Source organism: Notothenia coriiceps, unplaced genomic scaffold, assembly GCF_000735185.1.
Source record: "Notothenia coriiceps isolate Sejong01 unplaced genomic scaffold, NC01 NC01_scaffold00000339, whole genome shotgun sequence".
Taxonomy (NCBI): Eukaryota; Metazoa; Chordata; class Actinopteri; order Perciformes; family Nototheniidae; genus Notothenia; species Notothenia coriiceps.
In genome coordinates, this window is record NW_011333040.1 from 2,366,098 (window position 1) to 2,366,315 (window position 218).

The window sequence follows — 218 nt, forward strand, 5'->3', positions numbered from 1 at the left end:
GTGAGATTTTGAGTGACAACCTCCTTCCACCAGCAAGGGCATTGAAGATGAAACGTGGCTGGGTCTTTCAGCATGACAATGATCCCAAACACACCGCCCGGGCAACGAAGGAGTGGCTTCGTAAGAAGCATTTCAAGGTCCTGGAGTGGCCTAGCCAGTCTCCAGATCTCAACCCCATAGAAAATCTTTGGAGGGAGTTGAAAGTCTGTGTTGCCCAG

General features: G+C 50.9%; 1 protein-coding gene across 1 annotated transcript in view; it reads left to right on the forward strand.

The window, feature by feature from the left end:
• The window catches only part of LOC104950072 (reelin), a 93,087-nt gene that overhangs the window by 43,978 nt on the left and 48,891 nt on the right, over positions 1 to 218 (forward strand). The window lies entirely within an intron of this gene.